Source organism: Pelodiscus sinensis, chromosome 13 (assembly GCF_052426305.1).
Source record: "Pelodiscus sinensis isolate ZL-2025 chromosome 13, ASM5242630v1, whole genome shotgun sequence".
NCBI classification, from domain to species: Eukaryota; Metazoa; Chordata; order Testudines; family Trionychidae; genus Pelodiscus; species Pelodiscus sinensis.
Genome location: NC_143064.1, coordinates 21,960,565 through 21,971,302, shown reverse-complemented (window position 1 = coordinate 21,971,302; position 10,738 = coordinate 21,960,565). Strand labels below are relative to the sequence as shown.

The window sequence follows — 10,738 nt, the reverse complement described above, 5'->3', positions numbered from 1 at the left end:
TTACAAAAAAGTCCCCCGCCCCCCCCAGAAGTTCCTGCATACAGGCCTGGAATTAGTGGTCCTGATCCTTGGAGAACAAAGCTCAGGGACAAGTTTAGATTCAAACTCTATCTGATGAAAGAAACGATGAAAGAGGAGATGCTGTGCTACAGTCAACTGCTCCTGTTGTATCAGACCAGTCCTAACTGTCATTCAAAGGTGACTGATGTCCAGAAAATGGCTACTGAGAGAAACATTTTGAAATCAGATATCAGATTAGCCCACATGACAGTATATTGTAATGATGCATAGGGGTAGCAGAAGGTTAAGATAGAGTGCAGTGGTGTCAGTCTAAGCCATGCCAGCTGTGTAGTTTAATGGGTTGTTAACCAGGAGAGGGCGTGAACATAAATGGCAAATAATGAGGCTTTTGCTCTGGTTTGGCTTATGAAAGGATGGTGCAACTGAAGAGCTCAGTGACTGAACTTAGCTACATTAAGCCCTTTAGAAAACTGCTGCTCCCCTGAGGCCAAAACAACTGAGAGCAACAGGACTGAAACTGACAGTAAGTGCAAAGTGTCAGCTCAGCATGTGGGCAGTCACACAATGTACCCCTTCACCTCCTGCTGTCCTGTCCTGGGAGAGAGCTTAGCTCCCAAGCACTGAGTGTGTGTTGTGGCTAGCTTGCTTCTACTGTAAAAACCAAGCAGAAAACTGGTCCACGAGCTAAAAGTTTTGCTTCCAGTAGGATGTAACAGGAGTGATTGAGCCCCGGGGTAGGTTTGTGGTGTAGATTCATGGCAATTTGATGCAATTGTACTTCTGCTTCCATTCTGATGAGAACCTAATGAATGTCAAGGGCCAATCTGTGACAAAGGTTTAATTGCAGTTAGCTGACATGTTGATGACCACTTTGTTCTAGTTTAGACTGACTATGGCCACTACTGTGTTATTGAACTAACTTGTGTGCAACCATGTTCAAGTACAAGGAAATGCTGTCCTGAATTCAAGCCTGAAATATACCTGAGGAAGTGTTCAACTCTTCAGTTTTCTTAAGGGGGAAGAGGGATAGCTCAGTGGTTTGAGCATTGGCCTGCTAAACCCAGAGTTGTAAGCTCAATCCTTCAGGGCGCCATTTAGGATCTGGGGCAAATCTGTCAGGGATGGTACTTGGTCCTGCCATGAAGGGCAGGGGACTGGACTTGATGGCCTCTCAAGGTCCCTTCCAGTTCTGAGATAAGCATATCTCCATATATTAAATGCCTAACAAGGGGCAACAGCATAGTCTTTAGGGGTGAATGAGGTGTGGGGTGAGCTTACAGGGATGCAAAACCTTGTTTTAATCAGTTAACTGGTTAAATGTTATGTTTAAACAGTTAACTTCTTGACCAGGATCCTGGGGGTAGCAGTCTGCTCCAGCCCAGCATGGTGGGCCTGGCCAGGCTGGAGCTGCCCCATGGCACAATGGGCCTGACCAAGCTAGAGCACCTCTTGGCCCTTTACTTGTAACCAGTTAACCAGTTACATCCGCACAAGCTTGTGCAGTTATTCCAGCAGCATACACCACACATTTTTAATGGCGTAGTTCAACAGAAACCTAACCAAAAAATGGAAAAGAAAATACAAACCTTTAGCTCTAAGCAAAGAAGTGATTTCACTGTATAGCAGAAATGTCTCTAGAAAGAAATACTGATCTAGTATCTCCCATCTGGTGGTTATGCATTTATTTTGATTTATTGGGTTACAAAATATAAACCTCCTCTTCTGCTTTAGGTGCCCTTGACACAGCTTTAGATATGGGAATATTTCTGGAGCCCAAAATCAAGCTGTTCTTCTGCTCATTGCAGGTCAAAGAAGGAGATTATACAAGATTTGTAAAAATAGCACCTAATTATACTCCTTGGCAGTAAGAAAGAGAACACTCAGCGTGCTAACCTATAACTCAGGTAATTTGGGTTTAATTCCCTGCTCCTCCACAGGGTTCCTTGGAGACTGAGTACTTGAAACTAAAGCAAGTTAGACACCTAATACCTTTGAGAAGCTGGGCCTTTGGACCACAGTTCCCCATCTGTAAAATGGGGGCAATAGTATGTCCCTGCAACACAAGGGCATTGTAAGCATAAACACGTTAAAGAAAGTGAGACACTCGGATATAAGTGTAATGTGTGGGGACAGGAGAGGTATGAGTATGCAAGAGACAAACCTAGAACTAGACAGTCTCAAAGCACTGTTCAATCATTAACGAATAAATCCTACCAACACCTATAGAAGTAAGAATTATCCCCATTTTACAGACAGGGAAACTGAGGTACAAAGCACAGAAGCATTTTTTCCAAGACCATGCAGTCAGTGCCAGAATTGGGCAATCCTAGGTGCAGTATAGATCTATGTGCTATCTTCCTAGCACAGGATTCAGAGGGGGGCAGAGCTCCAGGTGCACTTTAATGTAGTTCCAAAAAGATATGTGTTCTGCTGTCAAGCATGAGTCCTACCAAGAAGAGGAGCTGACCATAGGCTCATATCAATCAGTACTTGATCCCAGAGAGGTGTTGGGTTTTTTGGAGACTTAAATAGTACTGTGCAGGACAGGGTCTTGCCCTACATATACACAGGTTAACTCACAACATTACCTGAAAACTCTTATTTAAATATTGGCATATGCCATAATAGCCTGCAGGTAAAAAAAAGCAACTAGGAATATTCCATTCCATTCTAAACCTCCGGTGTTGTCCTCTGCAATAATTAAACAAAGCAGGATAGTAATTTGCAAAAACAAGACCAAGCTGGGCCCATTTCAGAGTCTAAGGTTCAGAGTCTTCTTGTAAGTGTAAGCAGGGGAATGGTCCTGCTATTTAGAGGAACTTTCCAGGCTTCTACACGACCGTGGTGAAATGGGCTGGCGAAAAGAACGGAGTCCCTGCTCCCACTTCTTTCCTTTACCCAGGGGCCTTGTTGACCTCCAGGGCTCCCCTTCCGCTTTCCTGTGTGGCAGAGTCCTAGTAACCCCAACTAGACTGGGCCCAGGATTCCTGGGGGGGCTTGACCTTCAACCTTATTGTGGTCACCTAGTACTGGGGCTAGTGCCCCCACTCTGAGTACTCTCTCTACGCTGGGTGTTTCCCTGACCCACTGATCATTACATACAGTTCAAAACAGAGGTGAAGGTAAGCCAGTGTGCCACTCTGGCAAGAAGGAGCGGGCAGGTTGGGGTACTCGGCTGCAGGAGGAGGCATTGTGTGCTCCCTGCCCAGTTTCCCCATAGGTCCTAGGCCTCCTTTTCAGACCCTGGCTGTGCTGCAGGGATGTTGTGGGTTGGATACTTGCTCTGGTGGTGGCCACGTGCCGTCAGGCTCTGACTAGCAGGACCCTTCCCCTCAGCCTCAGTCCCTCCCCCCTCCCAGTTGGAGTTACTATCACCCTCCAAGTCTGGCCTGCAAGGCCTCTTAGCTGGTGGCATCTCCCTGTGCTGGGCCTCTGCTCTGGGCCCCGGTCACTCTCCCCTGCTGCTCATCACACCTAGCTCCGGATTGCTCCAGCCCCAGCTCCACTCTCTGCTGCTCTGCCTCCAGCTCCCTCTGTTCTGACCCCCTGGCTCGGTGGCTGCAGCTCTCTGCCCAGCATGGATCTGCTATCTGGGCTGTGTCTCAGGGTCTGTGGCTGCAGCCCAGCTCCCAGCACAGGCTCTGCTCTCTGTGCTGTCTCTGGCTCACTCTAGCTGGCAGTTCCGCTTGGGCCTTTGCTCTCTCCTAATCTCGGCCCCACTCTGTCTGACCTAGGCAAATCCAGTTCACACAGAGGATGGAACACCCTTCGCCCCCGGCCTCCTGACTCCTCCATTAACCTGCCCGCCCTGTCAATCTGGCTGATCTGGAGCGTTGACCTCTTCCCATCGGTCCTGGTTTCTCATCGACCTTTCCCCCTGCTTTTGGTACTGGGGCTAGCCAACCAAAGCTGAGTTTTAGTAAGGGGCCAACAATCCCTTACAAAATCCTATATGCATATACAGTCTATAGTTGTGCTGTATTTTAAATTCAGGGTGGCTGTAAGCAGGTTTCCCATAATAATGGATGGCTCCCAAGAACTCTGTGCGGAAGGTTACCATATGCATAAATGTGCCTAATAAAGAGCAGACATCTTTCATAATTAGCAGCATACCTAGATCTCAAAGAAAGAGCCATGTGTTTAATGGCTTGGAGGCAGCCCACCCAATGGATGGTGTGTGCTTCACTAACATATTTGCTCATCTGGTTAAAAAAAAAACACCTCGTGGCAAAAATATTCAAGGTGAACCATTAATACCTCCAAACCAGACAATGCAAGGAACAACTAATTGATTCCTGACAGAGGGGCAGCCGTGTTAGTCTGGAACTGAAAAAACATTTAAAAAAAACGAATAGTTCTGCAGCACCTTAGACTAACAAATGTAGATGGTATCATGCGCTTTCGTGGGCACAACCCACTTCTTCAGATGAAAAGTGAGTTGTGCCCACGAAAGCTCACGAGACCATCTACATTTTTTGATTCCTAAACATCAAACGTGAGGCCTGGGCCTTCTGTTCCTCTTGTGTATGGGTATGACTAGACTGAGGATCTCTTTCCAATACTTTTGTCAGAAGAGGCTTTTCCAAAATTTGTCCCATTTATCCTGCTAAAACCCTCATGGAATGAGGAATACAGGGGCTTCGGAAAGAGTGTTTTCTCTTCCACAAAAGAAGCGGAAGAGCAAACGCGTTCCCTGGATGTGGCAGAATTTTTTCGGGATACCTCTGGTATCCCGAAACACCACCACCACCACCCCTATAGTCTGGCCGTACCCTTTGAGCCTCAGCCAGGCTGTTCTCTGTGATTGTTTAGCTTTCCAAATTGCTCTGTGTATGGGTGAAGCATCTTTCTGGATTACGATGACATTTCATACCTTTCCAATGTCCCTAAGGGAGGAAATGCTGCTGGAAGCACCCATTTTCCTGACATTTGGATGATGCTTTGATTTTAAACTCTTGGAAGCAGCTCAGTTTTCATGGCCTCAAGCTGCTTCGGCTAAGGAGGGAGCCAGTTCAGTTGAGAGTCTCTCTCATGAACCTGCGATGGGAACGGCTTTACCTGCGTTCCACTGTGAAACAGAAGTGCCACAGGCTGTTCTGTTAATATTTAATGTTTACACTAGATTCAGCATGTACGTGACCATTCAAAAGGGGGAGGAGAACCTCGTGTCCCCTTTATGCTCCCCTGGGATAGATTTCTTTCTCTGTGGCCGTGTCCAGACTGAGGGTTTTTTTCGGGAAAAGTAGCCTTTTCCCGAAAAAACTTGCCCTGCGTCCAGACTCAAGCCGCGTTCTTTCGAAATTATTTCGAAAGAACGCGGCTTTTCTTTCGATGGCGGTAAACCTCGTTTCACGAGGAATAACGCCTTCTTTCGAAAGTTCCTCTTTCGAAAGAAGGCGTTCTTCAATGTAAATAGGGCTTCTTCAAAAGAGAGCATCCAGACTCGCTGGGTGCTCTCTTTCGAAAAAGCGGATTGCTCTTTCGAAAGATCCGCCTGCAGTCTAGACGCGATCTTTCGAAAGAGGCTCTTTCGAAAGATGCTTTCGAAAGAGCCTCTTTCGAAAGAAGCCTGCAGTCTAGACATAGCCTGAGTGTTTTTCAGCATGACTGATGTGTGGCTCGGAATATTATGTGCTGGTAATCTTAGGTGCCTTTTAGGAAACTTCAGCCTCCAAATTGCATGCACTATTTTGGGCACTTACCCTAATATCCGAGCTGTTCACACCCTTTGCTGTAGCACAGTGGGCTTTGGGACCATGACAACGGTGCCTAGGAACAACATGCAGAGCCAGTATGAGAGCTGTTGCCAAAGCGAGCCTGACCAGCGTGACCAGACTATTGGAGCGCACCATTCCGTTCTCCCTACCTCTGCCAAATTGGGTAAGACAGTCGTGGGAGGGTGTGGAGTCTGCAAAGCTTAGCATTTTGTGCAAGCACATGGCTAGCTTGCATGAGGAAGCCACACAATACAAGACCCTGGATCAAGCAGGAGGCAGGCAGACAATTAGTTGGTCAGCAGCAGGCTAAGATTAAACAACACTGCCATCTAGTGAGCTGGTGGCAGTCCCATTTCTACTCTGAATGATATGGGCCAAATTCGACTTTCCTTTCGGCTTCAATATTCTGCTTTCTCCTTGTAGGCACTGAGTAACACTTGCCATGTGGCTCTAAAAGGAGTATTCTGGCTTTCAAAAGACTCAGACTTTTTGTATCTTTTATTGTCAAATTCAGGAGATTTTGAATCTTCATTGTGACTATATTAGATCTGGTTTTACTTTAGAACTTATTGTGGCATAAGAGCCTCCCTCGCCAGCACAGAACTGGTGGGGCAGCTGTACACAAATTTCTTTCACAGCCTAGGGTAGGAGATGGCCCCCGTAGGTGTGCAGAGGCAGTGAGCGCTACCTGTTCTCAGTTGCTATGGACTCCTGGGGACACTAGGGCTATGTCTATACTGCAGCCTTCTTCTGCAAAAGCATACGCAAATGAAGCGTGGCGCAGAATATCGCCACGCTTCATTTGCATAATTAATTAGCAGCCATTTTTGCACAAGAGGCTTTTTCGCAAAAAAGGAGCTGTGTAGACAATGCCTTTTTGCACAAAATCCCCCTCTTGCACAAGAGCCAGTCTTCCTGAAAAAATGAGGAAACAGGAGCAGCGACTGTAGCTATCCAGGGCTCCAGATGAACTTCTTCATTATGGACATTGCCCCTGTTCTGGCTGCTGGTCTGGGCAGTGATGGGTGGGTGCTTTCCCTGAAGCTGTGGCTACTTTTTGCGCCCCACTCCTCTCCCCCTCTTCTGCCTCCCTCCCACATCAGACCAGCTCATCTTCAGAAATCCTCATCTTCATCCCCACTTGCCTCCCCAGCCATCCCTACTCTCCCCTTTCACCTGTAGGGGGCTCCAACAAGCTGAATTCCATTCCTGTCACCCATTGCTGAGTTTGCTGACTGGCTGTACTGTTTTGGCCTGCTTGTGCTCCTATTAAAATCCCTTTGATTTCATGGAAACAGGACCAGGGCTCTTTACAGCTATTTCACAGTGTTTAGAATGATTTCCAGAGAATGCTGAAATGTCTTCAGAATAAATTCTGCCCTCCAATACACTCCTCCAAAGACCACCCAAAAACCAGACAACTTCCACTGAAGTCATTGGGAGTATCATCAGTATAAACCATCAGTAGAGTTTAACCCTTTGAATTCTGAAATCTTTGCATGCATTGCCTTCTCCTTACTTAGTCCTACACCATGCAGTGATTTCGCCCCTAAAGAGCTGACAACACTAGAGAGATCGAAACCATATTTCAGGGGGAAAGGGTTCAGATTCCTGTTCCTGAATAAAACCCAACCTGAAGTTTGGGTTTGGGAGCAAATAAAAATGGGATCAATATAAAAGCAGGAAGGGGACTGTTTGCAAGCACCAAGTCAGATGTGGCCAACATCTCTAAAGAACAGAATGTAAAAGACTGGAGCCCTTGAGTCCATGCCTTATCTTGATTTAGCCTCAAACCCAAACTGTGAGCCCAGGCATAGACGCCGCCTCTGTGGGTGCTCTGGAGCTGGAGAATCCATGGGGGAAAATTAATGGATTCTCTACTCCCATTGGCACCAAGCTCCTCCTTTCTGCCTCCCTCCCACCTGTGCCTCTCACCTGCTGGTGGCCCAGCTGAACAACTCTTTCCCCACTTGCCCAGCATGTCCTGAGAGCTACAAACAGCTGATTTTCTATGTTTAGGAAACTCCGGGGAGGAGTGGGGACAAGGATTTGGAAGAAGGGGTTGGAATGGGGTAGGAAGGGGAAGAATATGAGTGGGAAGAGGTGTGGTGGAGGCTTGGGAGTGGTGCTTGAGACAGAGAGGGGGTCAAACAACCCCAGCTAGAGGGAAATTTGATGCCTATGAACCCAGTGCTAAACCTTATGTGAATCTTGACTGGAATCCAAATGCTGTCTCTTGGGTCCTTCTCCATACAAAACTGCTTAAATGAGAAAAAACTAAAATAAACATGCTGCCTTTAGGAAAATCCCTGTTGGAAATAACCTCATGTTTTATTAAATTATTTGCATGGGGCAATTTGTTAATAATTGATGAATGGCGTGCTGGCGGGAAGTGAGAAACTGACAGCATTAGGCATTTTGTTTGCAAAGAGCCAAGTATGCTGTTGGGGCCTGGTACATAAATTAATGGAGAAAAATCTCATCCCCTCACTCTCTCAACTAGCTCTGCTGCAGTCAGTTGTAAGCGATATTTATGTCAAGCAATCAGGAGTAGGACAAAAGTAGACTGTAGGCACCTATTCTGAAATAAATATGCTTGGGCCAGCTGGCTTGCTTAGTGGCCTACGTGATAACAGAACTGTTTTTCATGACGGCTGTTTTGATTTTTGTTCTGGGTGGGGAGAGAAAATCAACTCCTCATTCTGTGGACTAGAATGCTCACACACGCCAAATCAATACTACACTCCAGCAATGCACTAGGGGCCTGGCCCAAGTTAACGGAAAAACTCCCAATAGCTTGATTAGTCTTTGTGCCTGACCTCTAGCACATCATGATTTTGCAGATATTTGTCATGGATGAACACTTCCAAAAGGCGGCAGCCATATCAGAACCAGCCACTGTACAAACTTATACATACATGTTGCTAGGTCTGTTCCCTCCATGGGGACGAGCATTTTATTATGGGATTTCATCAAGCTCAGGCTCTGAGATCCAGGACTACAATATAAGGCCATGTCATCACTAAATGGAAGATTGACTCTACTGTGATCATTTTTTTCCCCTCAGAGTTCAAATTATGGAGTTGAGTTAGGACTCACTAAATCAAATTCGACGTCTCCCCTCCCCACCTCTCCCCCCGGTCAGTGGCTGGTACTCCTACTTTTGCAAGGAGTAAGGGTAGACAACAGGAGCATTTGCTTCCCTTAGCATCCCGCTGTGGGGATGGAAGGGAAACTCGAAACAAGGTATGCCAACTCTAGCTAGGTAATGAACATAGTTTGAGTTGCATATCTTGATTCACCCTTCCCTTCTAGTGTAGACCTGACCTCAATTTGCAATGGGCTAGGTCCCTGAAACTATAATGGGCAATGTAATTTCTCATTACCAAGTCTAATAATTCATGTTAGATGAGATTTAACATAGGCACCAATTCAGAAAAGCATCAGTATTCAGGACAGCATTTAAGCCCATGATAAATCCACGGGAAGTCAATGACTAAAGTAAATGTTTAAGGTTAAATATTTGTGTAACCCCCTTTTTCCTCCCTGGGTTACTTGGGAGCAGGTCACACTCACATGTGTGCCTGGGCGCCTGATGTTTTCAACATAAAAGGAGATCCTGAATACCCCAGTGGTGATGTTGTTTAGTTGGGGATTCCCCATCCACCCCCTTGCTGCAGTTGCCTGCTCCTAAAGAATATTCAATGGCGGTGCCTCCATGTGGCTGGCCATGTACACACTTAATGGTGTGCTTTGGGAGCCTCCAGGAGTAAAATTATTCCAGCGATAATCTAGATCTAACTCCAAGACAACAATTATAAAATACATCTAATTGATTAAATTAGAATTAACATGCCTTTACTTAACAACTTAAAGAAAGGGTTTAACAGATTAAAAATGAATAAAATCAATTAACAAAGTACACAGAAATAAAGGGAACTTATCTATCTGGCATTTGCACTGCCACCATTTATCCCACCCTACAGTGTGCACTCTGGATACAGATTCCCAGATACTTGGTTGTGTGAGTGCACTTGAAGGAGTGGAGACAGCACTGTGTAGGTCCTGTGTGTGTTAGTCTAAGCTGAGAAGCCAGCTGCAAAATCCCTCTGCCACTGGAGCAGGATCCACCAAACGCCAGCAGCTCTGGATCATTGGGTTGGTCATTCTGCCTCTCTTTGGAGTTAGTTATTTCTGAGGTCTGTCCCAGACAGCACTTTCCCAAAGAGCCCAGTTACTCAGTTTCCTCCTTGTGCAGGTTTCTGTAGCCCTTCTTAGCCACAGGCACATCCAGAATCTGTCCCCTGTAGGGACAAACAGCAGCCTCTGAAGTAGCCTTCTAGATCCAAGCCCCGCAGGCTCAGTCCCAGGCTCTAGCTGCAACACAAGCCTCCTCCACAGCAGCCTGGCTCCTCTCTCCCAAAATGCCTGGACAAGCCCGCATTTCTTCCTTTTTCCCCAAAGGCTCGTGGGAGTTGTAGTCTCTAGAGTTAGATTGCAGCACAAAGGAAAAAGTCAGAGGCCCCTTAGGAAGGGGACTACATTTGCTTAAATCTTCTTCTGAACAGAGTTGGACTTAAGAATTTAATTAAGTGTTTTCTGGCATCAGAGGCATACTGTGAGGGGAGGTTTCAAAAAAGCCTCTAGTGGGAGTAGAGCTACGCCAATGCTGAGAGCTTCTGGAAATCTCATCCTATATCTAAATCTTTTAACTTAGGACATTGTCACTTTGTAGGACACACATTCAGGCTTGCTAACAGGAGATAGGTGGGGAGGAGGCAAAGCAGACAGTTGCCCCAGGGCCCGGCAATTCAAAGAGATCTGAGGCTCCAGACGCTGCTGCAATTGTACCGGGCTCTTTCACTGAAGCCTCACCCCTTCTGGGAGCATGGAGCCACTCCCCCCTCCCCTCCCTTGCCCCACTCTCTTGTCCAGGGGCTCATGGAGGCTGTCGGCACCTCTGGATACATCACATTACTATAACTGATTGACTCCTTCTC

General features: G+C 46.6%; 1 protein-coding gene across 1 annotated transcript in view; it reads left to right on the top strand.

The window, feature by feature from the left end:
* Nucleotides 1-525: 525 nt before the first annotated feature.
* Nucleotides 526-10,738, top strand: part of CAPN6 (calpain 6) — a 113,226-nt gene continuing 103,013 nt past the window's right edge. Inside the window, exon 1 of the mRNA XM_075940914.2 lies at nucleotides 526-544. The gene's annotated coding sequence lies outside the window, so the exon portion shown is untranslated. The remainder of the gene's footprint in view (nucleotides 545-10,738) is intronic.